Here is a 16,336-nt window from a genome sequence, read left to right as displayed (position 1 = left end):
CACTCAGCATAATACCCTCCAGTTCCATCCACGTTGAAGCAAATGGTGGGTATTTGTCGTTTCTAATGGCTGAGGAATATTCCATTGTATACATAAACCACATCTTCTTTATCCATTCATCTTTCGATGGACACCGAGGATCCTTCCACAGTTTGGCTTGCACCCCGATGTTTAAGGCAGCAGTATTTACCATAGGCAAGATATGGAAACAGCCCAAGTGTCCGTTGATAGATGCATAGGTAAAGAAGATGTGGTGTACATATGTAATGGAATATTACTCATCCATAAAAATAAGGAAATCTTGCCATTTGCAATATGGATGGAACTAGAGTGTATTGTGCTTAGCAAAATAAGTCAATCGAAGAAACATAAATATATGATTTCACTCATATGTAGAATATAAGACAACACAAATAAGAAAAAGGGGAAAAAAAGAGAGAGAAACCAAGAAACAGACTCTTAACTACAGAGAACACACTGGTGGGAACCTGAGGGGAGGTGGATGGGGGTGGGAGAAACAGGTGACAGGGATGAAGGGGTGCACCTGGCCTGATCAGCACCCTGTGTTGTATGGAAACTAATATTAAACTGTATATTAACGAAGTGGAATTAAAATATAACCTTAAAAAAATAAAGTTTCGATGGAATGTTATTTGATTAATATTGATGCAATACTAATCATTATTAATATCAATCATCTGTCAATTTGAGTAATAAAAGATCACCCTAAATGTCTAAAAGATTTACCCATTGAATAGATTTGTGTAATATCTTGATTGCTTACTATGAAGAATATTTGCTCAAAATTACTGTTTTTTAACATAATAACATCTAACTTGTGACTTTTGACCGTGAATTAGCTAAATATCAATGTACTCTATGAAGACAGCCCTGAAATCCAATTAATTACACTCCAAATCTTGTCTTCTTACCTATAGCAGGAATATATGTTGTCCTTTTAAAATCTCTGTCGAAGGGCACCAGAGTGGCACCAGAGTGGCACAGCTGGTGAAGTGTCCAACTCTTGATTCCAGTTCAGGTCAGGATCTCGGGGTCATGGGATCGAGCCCCATGTCGGGTTTCGCACTGGGTGTGGAGCCTGCTTGGGGTTCTCTCTCTCCCTCTCCTTCTGCCTCTCTCTCTCCCCACCTCTATCAATCTGAAACCCTAACCCTAACCTGGCCCATTGCCAGAAAAAGTTAAAAGGAGAGGGGTACCTGATTCACACCATTTGGAATGGGGATTTGTTGTCAAGACTATTCTGACTTCCGATACTCAGCAGAGTCACAGCACAAGCTCCAAAGAAGAAGAGGCCGAGGGCTTTAGAAAACCCTTTGTCTGACCCACAGATGCTCCCTGCAGGGAACCAGACTGCCGAGATAGCACAGGAGCAGCAGCGAGCCTTGGCGTGCTCCTCAGCACCACGACCAGGCATATGCCCAGTAGGAGCTGGCCCTTTGGTAATAATAATAAGACTTCAGAAGGGCAAGAATGGGGGCCCTAGTGGGCTCAGTCGGTTGGGCATCTGACTCTTGGTTTCAGCTTGGGTTGTGATCTTGCACTCTTGAGCTGGTCCTGAGCTGGAGCCACTGTTGGGCTTGGTGCTCAGCAAGGAGTCTGCTTCAGATTCTCTCTAAAATAAGTAAATGAAATAAAAAATAAAAATAAAAGGGCAAAATGTATTTGCTTGCCTATCATAAATATTTTTATTTCTTTGTTTCCTTCAAGATTTTATTAACATTTATAGACAGTTTTACACAGTGGCCATATAATTTGTCTGAATGCATACTTACTCTGTTTAGCAATTCATTTATTTAGCAAATGTCTAATGGGCACCTAGCATGTGTCTGGAACCAGCCAGATCCTGTGGGAATACCAGAGAAACACCACACATACCCCTGACCTCGGGCCCTTGGACTACTTATGCAGCTACCCCGAAGTTTTCCCTCTGCCTGCTTTAGTGTGGTGCGCGCCGGCACGGTAAGAAGGTAAAGAGGAGAGCGTCCTAGAGGCAGGTGGACACCCCGCAGCGCTGCAGGGTGAACGCGGGGTCTGGGAAGCCCAGGAGCCAGGCCATAGCCCCAACCCCGGGCGCGGCCCTGCTTCTCCCAGCCCCCCGGGGTGTGAGTGGCACCAGAGGGAGTGGGTGGTGGCAGCTGCTGACAAGCAAACCTGCCAGAGGGCGCGTCATGGGGCCCAGTGACGACAGAGTGGAAGAAAGACAAGGCTGGGGCCGGGAACCAGCACAGCATCCGTGCGCGTTGGGACGGTTCATTTACCTTCAGGTATGAAGAGTGAGCGACTGCACTGCTCGACCTTATTTTCTATTCCTTCCCAATAATTTGATGTGAACATAACTATTTCCCCAAGACTAGATCTAAGTGTCTGTAAAGTGGGGAGAGGCGGCGCCTGCCCGCAGGGCTCTGGGACCAGCGGTGCGCGGGGCGCGGGGCGTGGGGCGTGCACCGCACAGATGGGCCTCCACCTGCCCCCACCCCGGCCGCCGGGTTTTCAGCGCCCCCTCCCCCGCCAGGGTAAGGGCGGGCCCTTCCCTCTCCTGCCCGCGGCTGCCACAAACCGCCTGAGCACCTGGTGGGTGCCAGCTGCCCTCGCCCACCGCCCACGCAGGGAGGTGTCCAGAAGCACCCATCCGGCTCCTGCTCTGGGATCTCAGGATTTCCTCACCAGGAGGTCAGCTGCCCCTGCAGGCCTGCACCTCTTCCCAAACAGGGGACCAAGGTCTTCTGTTTGGGGGTGTGCTCGGAGCAGCACGAGGCATGGCCACCCAAGGTGACAGTGGCCCACATCCCAAAGGCACCCTGCACACAAAGCATCTTTGCAGTAAGGTACGACCAGGAGGGCAGCCCCAGTGGCCAGCGGTTTAGTGCCGCCTGCAGCCCGGGGTGTGATCCTGGAGACCCGGGATCGAGTCCCACGTCGGGCTCCCTGCATGGAGCCTGCTTCTCCCTCTGCCTGTGTCTCTGCCTCTCTCTCTCGCTCTGTGTCTCTCATGGATAAATAAAAAATAAAATCTTAAAAAAAAAAAAAAAAAGGTACAACCAGGAAACGGTGTCCCACAGGCCTTCACTGGCAGGGGGTGGGAGAGAGACAAACAGGAATAAAGTGCTGACACGGATCCCCAGGCTGCCGGAGGACAGCCTATCACAGGCCCTACAAGTCCTTTTCCACAGCATTGTTAAATGACCAACTGTGGAGCAGGGAGCAGGTGGGGCCATGGGGGGGTGGGGGCCAGGGGAGCAGGAGGAGGGACCCCGTGGAGGGAAATGGTCTGTGTCCTGGCCACATTGGTGGCCACAGGAACCCACATGTGACAGATTCACACACACGTGTGCATGAGGAGCAAGCCCTCCAGGTGGGTGCATGGATGGGACCCTGGCCGTCTTCTGGTTGGGATCCTTTTGCAGTCACCGCAGTTCTGCAAGATGTCAGCAGTGGAGACAATGGTGAAGAGTGCCTGGGACCTATGTGTCGTGCCTTATAAGGGTTGTGAATCTACAGTTTTCTTGAAATAAAACAAAACAACTGAAGGAAGGACGATATGGCAGTAGATACCGACTCATCGCCGGTCCCCTCCCGCGCTTGCTACAGCCCCACGTGGGCAGACATCCTCTCCTGTGGGGAGCTGATCTCTGCTACCCACAGGAAGGGCGTGACATTGTGTTTATCTGCCACACCTGAGGAAACCGTGCCCTTGGTGTCCTTGCTCGCAAACAAGGGGTTTGACCTCAGGAGTCACAGTGCACACCTGAGGGCTCATATGGCTCACAGGCATCCCTCAGAGCCTCGTTTGCTCCCTCCTCCCGTAGAAGGCAGGAGATATTCAGAACAGCAGCTCTCTTTAGTCAGATTTTAGCTCTCCTGGTGGGTGGGGTGGCCCTCCTGACAGTCACTCTCAAACCAACATTGTACAGAAATGCTGCTGGAGGTGTCGATTGCAGAACTGCTCAAACTTCTTATTAAAAGACCCACATAAGTAAATACATTTTAGGTGATGACATGATATACTCACAAATTTTATGAGATGAAAACCTATCCTGACCAGATATAATGTGTTCTAAAATTTTATATTCTATTCTAGCTTCACTTAAACTAATCTTGTTTATTTAATTTTTAATTGATTTCAGGATCCTCCATTCACTAGTGAGCAACTAGAGTGCTGGAGGTACCAGCTCACAAGATCCAACCAATAAATATTCAGAAGTTTTGCCAGCTGATTATTAAACAGAACCATTTTTTAAAATGAAATGATACAGGCTTACAAAGCTTACAAAGCTACTGAAACTCATGCTCTTGAGGCTGCCAATGCCTATTAGATGGTGGAAATACTACATAATGACGTGTTGCTTGCATCTCTTCCCACCTTGCAAAATTCACACCGTGGATTGGCAAGCACTACACACTACCCCCTTTTTATTTCTAGTCAGATGTCAGCGCTTACCAGCACATGGCTGGCTGCAAGGCTCGGTTTGAGATGTGCTGCACCAGACAGTTCCCTTCCCTGTCCCCTCCCACCTTTATGCTTGACTGGGAAGACTGTAAAGGGAGGTCACTGGAGAGTCCGGGGTCCGGGACCAGCTAGTGTCTGAGTGGGGGAGGGGGTGCCCCCTCTTCCCATTCTAGGTCCAATGCTGTTAGCCCGAAGTCCTGCTTCTTGCCCCACACCACAGACCAGGACTGTCTGCATGCAGCTGGGCTACGAGGCTCTGGGGCTGGAAGCAGAATCCTCTCCCATTCAGGACTAATCACCCCTTTCTGAGATGTGGACATGGTGGGTGAGGAGCAGGTCTCAGGACCTGCGGCCAGCCAGACACCAGTGTTCTTGCTGGACCAGGGGACAGTTAGCCGACGCAGCACCCAGCTCTGGGAGGTGTAGGGGTCTGTGCTTTCAGCCTGGCCTCCTGGCGTGCACCTCTGCATGGTGTGCTTCTTTATTTGCACTTCCAAACTTATCCGAGATATGTTATTTAGACATGGTGAGACATCAGCCCTTATAGCATTCCTGCAAGGCTGCTCCTAAAGAAAGAGAAAATCCAATGGGAAATACATGCATATGATGCTAGACACAGTGGGTCCTTACCCTATAAAATATGTCTAGTTATAATATTCCAAAGTGTTTTTCTCCCATCATCAATTTTCATTGCTAAAAATGCAACATTAAGGGAAATATAAAAGAATATAATCACAATCCCACCCCTCTTGCATGAAAGTCATCTGTATGTTCCTACACTAATTCTCTGAGTAAGCATTTCCACCCAGTCAGAGTTGAAGTCCTGAGCAGCGAGAGCCCTGCACCATCCACGTACAAGCTATGGAGTAGCCCATGCATTTCCTAGCTGGGTGGGCATTGAAGCTCAGCTCCTCTCCCATGAGCATGTGAAGGGGTGAGGCCGGTGAAGACACCTTTGGTTCCCTGGCACCGTCTTCTCCCTGCGTGTCTCATGTTTAAATATGAGCAGATACATGATAATTGTATAGGGCCTAGAGGCCCTATAATGGGCCTCTAGGCTTTGGAGGAAGCATGCTGCAAAGTGCTATGTGCTCCAGGGAGACCACAGCCTGAAGCCCCTTAGTTGCCTCCACTGCTTCTCCCACCCTTATCAATTGCTAGAACCAGCAGCCTCTGGAAGCCTGGGCAGCAGGGCTACAGGGAGCCGGCGTGCCCCGCGGGATAGACCAGCCTCCAGGGCTGAAATGCCACGTTTGGTGGGTGGCTGGAGGCCTAGGGCTCCCAGCTGGACTGTGTCCTGTAGGCCAGTTAAATCCTGGTTCCCCCAGTTGAAGGGACGCAGACCGTACATTTATGATGATGAGTTAACTAACTCCTGGGGTCCTACTCGACCCTGTTGCCACCTAAAGTTACCTTTTAAAAATATATATATTTATTTATTTATTCATGAGAGACACAGAGAGAGGGGCAGAGACACAGGCAGAGGGAGAAGCAGGCTTCCTGCGGGGAACCCGATGCGGGACTCGATCCCTGCACCCTGGGGTCACAACCTGAGGCAAAGGCAGATGCTCAACCACTGAGCCACCAAGTGTCCCCTCAAGTTACCTTTAAGGTGAAGATGTAGAATTGTAGGAGGGGGTCTCAGTCTCATTGAGGTAGATTTCTTTAAAACTACATTTTTGTTCACCAGGCTAGAAATTTGAGATGAATTAGAGCATGGTCACCATGCTCTACCAGAGAAGAGGACAAACATCTATTTTTTACTTCACAGTGAGAGTAGTCCTCTGTAAATTCAATTCAGGCTGTGTCACTCCTCTGCTCAAATCCTGGACTGGCCTCCTCCCCAAAATCTCTAAACCCTATATACAAACAAAGCCCATGTGCCTCTACTCAGCTTATCCTCTGACCTCACCTCCTAACATGCCATTTGCCACTTCTCAGGGCTCCATACCCATGGCCTCCATGCTGTCCCCCAAGCTCTTGCCTGCCTCAGGACCTTTGCACTTGCTACTCTCTGCTGGAGGGAGTGTTGCTCCATAGCTACATGTTGCTCTCTCTTCTCCCTCTGAAATTTTGCTCAAATGATCCCTGAGATATTTCCCTACTTTACATCAAATAACTGCCTCCCTGCCCCCATTCATTCTCACCTCTTCACCTTGCTTTATTTTTTTAATTAACATTGTTCTACTTGATCTACTATTTATTTAATTGATTGCTTATTGTCTGTCTCTCCCAGACCTGGTGTGTGAAAATAACCTAAATTCAGTTTACAATAACAAAGAGAATATTAATCTACATTGAGACTGATGATGCTCTGAAATTTTTTTTTAAGATTTTATTTATTTTCTCATGAGACACAGAGAGAGAGGCACAGACACAGGCAGAGGGAGAAGCAGGCGCCATGCAGGGAGCCCGATGTGGGACTTGAGCCCGGGGTCTCCAGGATCACACCCTGGGCTGCAGGCGGCACCAAACCTAAACCGCTGAGCCACCCAGGCTGCACTGAAGTTTTTTCATTAAAAAATCCTTGATTCTCTCTCTCTACCTCAGTCCCTCCCCCATTAGTGCACACGCGTGCACTCTCCCTCTCTCTCTCAAAAAAAGAAAACCCTTGAGAATCTACTCCATGAATAAATTGGCGTATTCAAGCAGTAATAAGAATGACGATGCTGATGGTGGTGAAGCTGTGCCATGCTGGTGTCACACCGTCTGCCTCAAGGCGGTGACTCTCTGTGGTCTCCGCTCCATGGAAGGACAGAAACAGTTCTAGGGACTTTCCTGAAGCCAAGCAGAATTGTAATTTTATAAATTTTACATAGCCTTCCTTCGTAAGAAGAAAAAAAGTCCAGCGTCCACTGGGAACACTTTCCACTTGCTTTGAGAACTGAAAGTTGGGCTTTCTAAACTTCATACACTATAGTTCTTCAGACACAAATCTGAAGAACTTGGGTCTGGTCCACATCCCTTCAGAGCTCAGCACCATGGGAGCACTTCACAGGCCATCCCTGGAGGGGTCCCAGCCCCATCTGGATGACTCACCCACTGGAAGCCAGCAGCTTCCTTCTTTCCTTCTCTTTAGAGCAGGGCTCTCCACAAGGGAGGCAAGAACCGCCTCCCTCCACAGAGCAGCTCCGGCAGTCCCCAAACAAGTGGTCTGTGCCTATGCGTGTGAATTTGTACACGTGGACACGTGGACGTGTATGTCTTGTACATGTATGTGTGTGCACATGTATACACATGTGTGCTCATGTGCCTGTGCATGTGGACACGTGTGTGGTCCTGACCATGTGCGTGCATATGATCATGTGTGCGTGTGATCATGTGTGTGTGTGCACATGTATATACACGTGTGCATGGAGGTGGGACCTGTTTTCCCTGCTCTTACCTCCCTTCACTTACACACAGGCTACTTTCACATCCATTCAAATAAGCAACTTTTAAAAAACTGAAAAAAGGAAAAGTTACGAGGTCCAAATGGGGATTAAAAGACAGATTAAAATGAGAATTAAGATCTGTGGTGGCATAACTGTGGTTGTAACTGAGGACATTTTCCCAAGTTCAACAGGTCTTCTGAACCTGACAACCAATGCCCACCTGGAGCAAGGAGTCGAGGATCCCAGAAGCTAACGTCTGGGTGTCCCATCAGGCATTGAGGGTGTGGGCAAGCCACAGCATAATTTCTGAACCACTAACCCAATAGAGACACCTTGTTTGTGGATTTCCCCAAATCCCTTCCAACCCTCACACCAAGTTTAAACAGGCAATTGAGAAGGCCCGGGCAAGAGAACATGCAGATCTATTTTCTCTGACTCTCAAGTGGGTTTGAGGCAGAGATGAGAGCAGTAGGCAGAAACAGCCAGTCCAGCTCAGAAAGAGGGTCGAGACATACAGATGACCCCTGGCTCTCTTCTCACTTGTTAAGTGTGTCTGCCCATACAGGTCTTCACTTTCCTGTGACTTAATCAGAAATACAGAAAAAAAGGCTATATACTGTTTTGAAATTCTTATTCAAAAAGGACAGTATTTGATACTTCTTTTTTGAAAGATTCTTGTACTTTTGCTTCACTTTGATTTCATATTTTTTTGTTCCCTAAACCAAATGCCAAACTATTGTGTGATCATCAGCACAAGACTCTCGAGACAGACTCAGGTGCCCAGAAGTTTGCAGCAACACTGTTTTTTAAAACTGCCAACCACATCCATTATGCCCTTGAAAGTTTGACTTTTCAGTGGACTTTAGAGCTAACTGGAAAGACCCGGTTCAACCTAGAGCACTGAGGGGACCACCAACTCTATTAATTTCCAGGAATGACACCAAAACACTTAATCTCTGGCTCAGTCTCTGAGCCAAGTTACAAGGCCCATGTCACTGCTGACTTTCCTCCCAGAATCCAGGAACCACAGGAGCCGAGGCATCCAAGGTTCAGTGCACCACATACACGGTGGAAAGAGTACTAAGGGCACCTACTCACTTGCATTTCATCACCACATCCATCCTGAGGTAGGACTCATGGTTTCCACAGTAGCCTCCACAGGCTGCTATGAGCAACCAAATTCTCTCCATGGACCAAGGCAGAGCCAGGGGCTCAGGGCTCATGTCCTCTGCTACGCTGCCCGCAACTCTGGTTCATGCCCAGGGGTCATCATTGTTCTTTGCCCCTGTGCAAAGATACTGAGATTCAAGACTGTGATCACACGCAGGGTCACCAGAGCTCAGTATTACATGGGGCAGTTTTTCAGTTGTCACAAGACAACTTTGAAATAATGGGGATAGAACAAAATGTATAGGGCCATGCCTTACTTTGTCTCAAATTTTCTCCTTGAGAAATAAAAACATTGTACAAGAGGTACAAATCAAAACCACAATGATAAAAAAATAAATAAAAAATAAAAAAACAAAACCACAATGATGTATCACCTCACACCTGTTGGAATGGCCAATATCAAAAAGACAAGAAATAACAAGTGTTGGCAAAGGGAAATAAGTCAGATGGAGACAAATATCCTATGATCTCTTCTATATGTGGAACCTAAGAAACCAAACCAACACAACAGAAACATGCTCATAAACACAGAGAATAAACCTGTAACCACAGGGGAGGGGGGGTGGAAGAAACAGGCGAGGTGCATTAGGGTTACAAATTTTCAGGTATAAAATAAGTAAGTCAGGGAGATAAAAAAGTGCGGCATTGGGAATGTAGTCAATAATACTATAGTGACCTTTTACCATGACCATGCTTGTTGTGGAGAGCATCACATCATATAGAGTTGGTGAATCAATATATTGTACACCTGCAATTTATATAACATTATATGTCACCTGTACTTCAATTTAAAACAAGAAATTCCATTTTTGGCCACATACACATCACAAAAGCATCTTGTTTTCATCTCTGTCCCAGTGGAGGCATTTCAGAGACTTGTTACCAAACTGGCAGCACCTGCATAACCCCCACAAGTAAATCTGAAAATGTGACTGAGCAAACAGGTGCTGAATTTCAGAATATCCTCCTGTATCTATTTTCCTCAAAAAAAAAAAAAAAAAAAAAATCTGTGATTACCAGTCTCAGTGTCACTGGAGCCAAAGAGGATATTTGTAATTACGCAGCAGCACACTCAAGTCCTGATGATGCCCACTGCAGGCTCCTCTCCATCACTGCTGTGGCCTAATCTTACTGTGAGTCCTTTGCAAACACATACACCTGGTGTTTCAGCAACTGAGTGTTGAGTTTACTCATATTTCTAAGAAGGGTGATTAGCATGTGCCACCTGCTGGGAATAATGACCATGTCCCCGGGTGAACAGAGAAGTCCAGAAGGTGGCCCCAGAGCAAGCCAGGCAGAGTCGGCAGATCCTGGCTGAGTAAGGACCACTCCCGACAGCCTGGAGAGCAGATGGTGGGACCAGCGGCCAAGGGCAGGAGTTGCACCTCAGCTGCTGGTTTGCAGAGGTGACCCCTCACCAGACTAACCTGGACCCCAGCACCCCCAGGACTAGATCCTCAACCCGGAGCTGCATTGTCACATCCCGAAGGCCAGATAAAAGCAGCAGGCTGGATACACCCCCTGAGGCTCTGAGTCAGCAGGTCCAAGGAGGCCAGAGTTGACATTTCTATCATGTTCCAGGAATAGGTGACCAGCAGTCCAAGTCTGCCGGGGACCAAGGGGGGCTCTCAGGACACAGGACTTGTGTCTTCAAGCTGGAGCATTCTTGGGGCAAAGACAGGGTGATCTCCTGGGCTCACATTTTAGGAACACCCACCTGAAGCACCTACCCCAGTGATGAAGTTATGCTTCTCATATTTATTTATTTATTTTAAAGATTTTATTTATTCATGAGAGACACACAGAGAGAGAGGCAGAGACACAGGCAGAGGGAGAAGCAGGTTCCCCGCAGGGAGCCCGATGTGGGACTAGATCCCAGGACCCCGGGATCACGACCTGAGCCAAAGGCAGGTGCTCAACCGCTGAGCCACCCAGGTGTCCCACTTCTCATATTTATTGTTTAAAACTTTGTATTTTTATTACGTACCTCCTCCTTAGAGATGCAAATGCACAAGGAGGAGGACGGAGAGAAGTGTGCTATCACAATCCCTTCCACCCTCTTCCACTGAGCTACAGTTTCTTGGATGGTGGAGAATCAATCCAGCCCTAGGCTAGCATGGGACACGATGACGCAGTTTAAAAAGACGTGTGGAGCCATCATGTGTTCTTTCTCAGGACTGTGGACTGAGATGACAAGCAGGCTCGGCCCAGGGCCGGTGCTCCCGGGTTCAGGGAAGCACGCTGTGCCCAGCACCTGGGAGCCAGAGTCTCAGGGGCAGGAGCAGCAGGTGTACCCACTCAGAGCACCGGCGCCCGCTTCCTGCAGGCAGAGGAATCGGCTCCCCATGCGAGGCCCTGGAGCTGCCACCAACCCCGAGCAGCCCGCAGGACCAGTGTCCCAGCCCCGTGCCTGCCAAGGCTCCTGCTTCTGTTTCGTGCTCCCTGGAGCTGCGCCAGAATCCACATACCACCTGCTTCGGGTCCAGCATAGCCAGTTCTCACTTCCTCTCACACGAAGCTCAAAATCAGTTGCTCCTCAGAAACAAACAAACATAAGTAAATAAAATAACTTGTGAGAAATAGGAAAAGTTTGCTAGGAGAGCCCTTGCCACGTATCCACTGGCAAGCCTTACTTGATCCCAGGTCCTAGGGGGCTGGCTTAACTGGGCTGCCCAGGCTACTCAGGGCTAGTGTCGGGGGACACCTCTCAGCGCCAGGCAGCCTGAGACACTTGGGCACTCTTTAATCCCCGTGTGGGGGTCCAACCATCGTCACCTTGTTTCACAGAGGGGGAAATTGCAGATGCTTTTGTAAGTGAGCGGTGAGGCTGAGGTCTGGACTGGGACAGTTGGACACCAGAACCACAGCCAAGTGTATGGCGTCCACAGCTAAGAGGTGCGTTGAACTTTGGGCGAGTGCTTCCACTGCCCTGTGTTATATCATTCACTTCCTTTAAAACAGTCATTCCAAATTACTTTGATTGTGTCAAAAAATAAGATTCAAATTTTCCTTCATAGACAAAGGCTTGCTGTATTTATGGACATTCCAAAGAATGTGTCACTGCTCTGAAGAACATAAAGACAAAGCATCACCCTGGCCTCTTCTGCATTGGCACCTTGTCTAATCAGTCATCATGCTGCATTTGGCAAGGCCTGTGTGTGGAGCTGTGGACACCTGGGCCTGTCCACTGCCAGGCTCCCTGCAGGGTCTCAGTCCCACCAGACAGACTTTTCTGCTGGCACCTCACCCACCATGGCAGCAAGCAGCAGAACCCTGGTTGGCGTCCGGCCCTGGTCCCAAGCCCATGCTCCATCCCCACCATGTGGGCCTCTCCACTGAGGCAGAAATCTCCACAGCAGGTTCTCGGTCCCAAAGCACCAGGTCTTCCCGCTCCACTGCTTGGAAAACCACCCTCATTTGGTTGTATAAGTTGCCACTGGTTGGTTTAACAATTAAGTGACCCACCACTTCCCAGTGAGTCTTCTCCTGGTTAAGCGGAGCCTGAGCAGGGCCCTTCTGTGTTGGGCAGAGTGTGAGCGGAATTGGCAGGGCCTGGGCAGGGTCTCTGAGCAGCTCTAAGACAGAAGCACAAGCCAGTGAGAGCTCTTCCTTACTCAGACAAGGCCTGACACCTCGCAGAGACACGCGGTGAATCTTGGAGTGTGCCTGGCTCAGGATTTGAAAAGCTTGTTTTGTGTCGAAATATACGCATTTATTTAAAAAATACTTGGTAGTGCCAAGGGCCCTCGCAGCAACCAGAGGTGCCTGCCTCACCTTCCCCATCTCGCCTCCGAGTGGGCACACCCCACCTTCTCAGCCGGCCGAGCATTTCCTCTATCCAAGCACTAACGTCAGTCACCCTGTCCACTCCTCAGTTTTACCTGGGAGGGCAGCCTGTTAGAGACTTCCTCCCGCGGTGGGGAGAATCCAAACAAGTTCTCTCCAAACTTTTGAGTCTGCGGTTCTCGAAAGGTCTGTGTTCTTGACTACATTATTCTTTATCCATGCATTTGACCTAGACCTGGTTTTAACCAGGTTTCCCTTCCTGGTCTTCCTGCCGAGGTTGCTGCCAGCATCACCTCTGCCCTCCAGGTGCCAGCCCCACCCCGTCCCTCTGGAGGGACTCGCTCACTCACTCGCTTGCTCACTCTTGGGATTCTAAGGGTTATCCGTGCTGTCAGCTCTTCCACTCTCAAGATGTTCCTCCTCAACTTTGGGAAGTGCTCTTGTATTGTTTCTCAGGTAACTTCCCTTGCGTGATTTTTACTTGACTCTTTCCCTGAATTCCTATCAGCAGGGAGTTGGAACTCTTAGCCAGATCTTCTGCTTTTATTTCCGAATTTTTATCTTCCATACTTTTTTTAAATCTTTTATTCTTTTTACAAAGAAAAAAAGAGTGGAAGCACTCACCCAAAGTTCAATTACAAATTTTCTTTTGCAATTTCTTCAGTTTCGTGTCTTAGCCTCTGTCGAACTTTCTACCTTTCAGAAGGTCCTTATTGGGGCCTCTGGGTAGCTCAGCGGTTGAGCGTCTGCCTCTGGCTCAGGTCATGATCTTGGGGTCCCAGGATCAAGTCCCACATGCTCTCTGCATGGAGCCTGCTTCTCCCTCTGCCTGTGTCTCTGCCTCTCTCTCTCTCTCTCTCTCTGCCTCTGATGAATCAATAAATAAAATCTTTTAAAAAAGAAGAAAAGAAAAAAGAAAAGAAAGAAAAGAAAAGAAAAAAGAAAGAAAAGAAAAGAAAAGAAAAAAGAAAAGAAAAGAAAAGAAAAAAGAAAAGAAAAGAAAGAAAAGAAAAAAGAAAAGAAAAGAAAAAAAGAAAAGAAAAGAAAAGAAAAGAAAAGAAAAGAAAAGAAAAGAAAAGAAAAGAAAAGAAAAGAAAAGAAAAGGTCCTTATTGCTCTCCAGGACCATCCTAGTCTTGAAGACACTGACTGGAGGCTCAGGGGGGTTTGTTTTAGGTTCTCTTGTGTTCCTGAATAATCTCTCTTTCTCCAGAGTCTTCTTCCGGAGGCCTGACCCTCCTGGCGGTGTGTGCATGCTCACTGACTCCCTCCTTGCCCTGTGGCCTCCTCGCCCTATGCCACTGCTTCCCACAGAACTCCATCTTCATGTGCCACAGCCTCTTGTCTCCCATTCCACTCATGCCCCTGGTTTCATACATATTCTAGTTCCCCTACACCATGTAGGAAGATCTCAGGAAAGGAAAAGGCAGTTTTTTGTTCCTAAGAATTACTTCTTTGCTTTTTCCATAGACCTTGCTTTTGTGCCTGGTACAACATTCAAAGCGCGAGAGGATGATGACAAGCAGATCTTCTGCTCCCCCTGTCCACCAGCTCGAGAGCACCGTCCCAGGTGGAGCAGGCCGTCTGCATGTGTTCAGGTAGAGACTTGCATCTGTGACCGTCTCTGCCTGGAGCTGTGTGCTCCATCCTGACTCCCCTGTGCTTTTCTCCCTGTAGCATGTGGTTTCATCTTTCCAAATACAGAGCTACCTCACCAAAAGAGTGTCTGCATAGTTTTCCATTTTCCTAATGTGCCCAGATGTGTGCAGGGGGATGGTGTTTTCTCCTCTTGCAAACACCATCTTGTGCTTCTTTCTTTCTTTCTTTCTTTCTTTCTTTCTTTCTTTCTTTCTTTCTTTCTTTCTTTTTCTTTCTTTCTTTCTCTTTCACTACAGAGCATGTGTTCACCCTCATGCGCGGCTCTGCTCTACACAGTCACTCAGGCACCTGCCATCCTCTGAGCCTATCAGCCTGTGTGGTCACAGCTGTGTCACCAGCCCTGGTGTCACCCCAGGAAAGAGCAGAGGAGCATAGCTGGGATCTCAAGTCCGACGCTAGGACCAGCACGTGCTTCTTTCACTCACTGCAGCACTCCCCACTGCAAGAGGACCCCAACATGCCTTTGACCCTGGGCTCATAGTGGAAGTGAGGGTTCTGGGCACATTGCAAACCCACCTGTCCTCCTGTCAGCCTGCATTTCTTGCTGTCATGAAGGCCTTCCCAATGTTAAGGCCCATGTATATCTTTTGCTTTGACATGTCTATTCATCTTATTGCTCATTTTTCTTTTCTTTTTTTTTCTTTTTTTTTTTTAAGATTTTATTTATTCATTCATAGAGACACACACAGAGAGAGAAGCGGAGACACAGGCAGAGGGAGAAGCAGGCTCCACGCAGGGAGCCCAATGTGGGACTTGATCCCGGGTCTCCAGGATCACACCCCGGGCTGTAAGCAGCACTAAACCGCTGAGCCACCAGGGCTGCCCTTATTGCTCATTTTTCTATTGATCTGTGGTCTTCTGTATTGACTTGCTGGTACTCAATATCTATTAAAGAAATTAATCTTTTGTCTATGATTATAAGTTGCAAATACTTACCCAGATTGGTTATTTTGCCATTGGATTGTGTTTATTCTGTTTTGTTTTGTTTTGTTTTTGGTTGAAGATATATTCTATTTTTATGTAATGAAATTTATTAATCTTTTATATTTTGTATCATACTCCGAACTTCTCCTCTTACTTTTTGTTAAATCATTCATATTATCATTTACTAACTTCATGTTTCTATTTTCTCCAATTAAATTTTGACTTATCTAGACTTTATTGAGTGGGAGTTGTCACACTCACCTACTGGGTAAAGTGAATTTTTCAGATGGCTATTTAGTTCTCACAAGGCCATTGTGTACTCATCCTTTACCTCATGATTTGAAAGATTTTTTTAATCAAAATTTCTATATAAACATGAATATATGTCTGAGTTTTCTTTTTTAAAAAATTTGTTCATTTGATACAAAGACATACAGAGAGAGAAAGAGAGCATGAGCAGGGGGAAGGGAGAGGGGAAAGGGAGAAGCAGGCTCCCCACTAAGCCAGGAGCCTGACCTGGGGGCCAATCCCAGGAGCCAGAGATCATGACCTGAGCACAAGACAGACACTTGACCAACTGCACCACATAGCTGCCCTTATTCCTGAGCTTCCTATTGTCATTCATATGACAGCATAACCCTGCCACCATGAATCTTCCTCTCTGGCTATTTTTAACTAACTGTCCAATAAATAAATAAATAAATAAATAAATAAACCCATACTATATGTTAATGCTTTTTGAGGATCTTATGCCTCCTAAGAGTATGCCCATCCTCTCGTTGCGCACTGACTCTCTGGTTCAGACCTGGTCCTGCAATCCTCTGAGTCCCTCTGATTCAGACCTGGTCCTGCACACCCCCTGAGTCTGTCTGATTCAGGCTCAGTCCTGCACACCCTCTGAATCCCCAATTTCCAGGCCTGGTCCTACATACCCTCTGAATCTTGTTTCACACAAC

This window comes from Canis aureus, chromosome 17 (assembly GCF_053574225.1).
Source record: "Canis aureus isolate CA01 chromosome 17, VMU_Caureus_v.1.0, whole genome shotgun sequence".
In the NCBI taxonomy this organism is placed as follows: domain Eukaryota; kingdom Metazoa; phylum Chordata; class Mammalia; order Carnivora; family Canidae; genus Canis; species Canis aureus.
Note: the sequence above shows the minus strand (reverse complement) of the source record.